The sequence below is a fragment of the Penaeus monodon genome, chromosome 15 (genome assembly GCF_015228065.2).
Source record: "Penaeus monodon isolate SGIC_2016 chromosome 15, NSTDA_Pmon_1, whole genome shotgun sequence".
NCBI classification, from domain to species: Eukaryota; Metazoa; Arthropoda; class Malacostraca; order Decapoda; family Penaeidae; genus Penaeus; species Penaeus monodon.
The window spans coordinates 8,731,481-8,731,776 of NC_051400.1; the positions used below are offsets into that span (position 1 = coordinate 8,731,481).

At 54.7% G+C, this 296-nt stretch overlaps 1 protein-coding gene across 1 annotated transcript in view; it reads right to left on the reverse strand.

Moving 5' to 3' along the window:
• Positions 1–296, reverse strand: part of LOC119581735 (RNA-binding protein fusilli-like) — a gene marked incomplete in the record, with an annotated part of 165,619 nt that overhangs the window by 132,358 nt on the left and 32,965 nt on the right.

A 296-nucleotide genomic window follows, 5' to 3' on the forward strand; every position in this document is an offset into this window, starting at 1 on the left:
GGGTAAAATAATAATTCTCAGTCCCACTTCCCTACCACACGACGCCAAACGCCAGCGACCCCACGACGTCGGAAGTAACGCAACCCGGAACTAACACGGCGACAGGCAGGCGTGACGTCATCAGACTACCGCTACGGAGACCACGACGGGGGCACCGCCGACGGCTCCCTGGCGCTCCAACATTCCGTCAGGCTGGTTCGTCAACCTCTGCCGCGGCTGTCAACACGGCTGCTATTAATTATGTATCGGATTTTCCCAAGGCCCGATTTCTGGATCATTTATTTACTTATTTTACT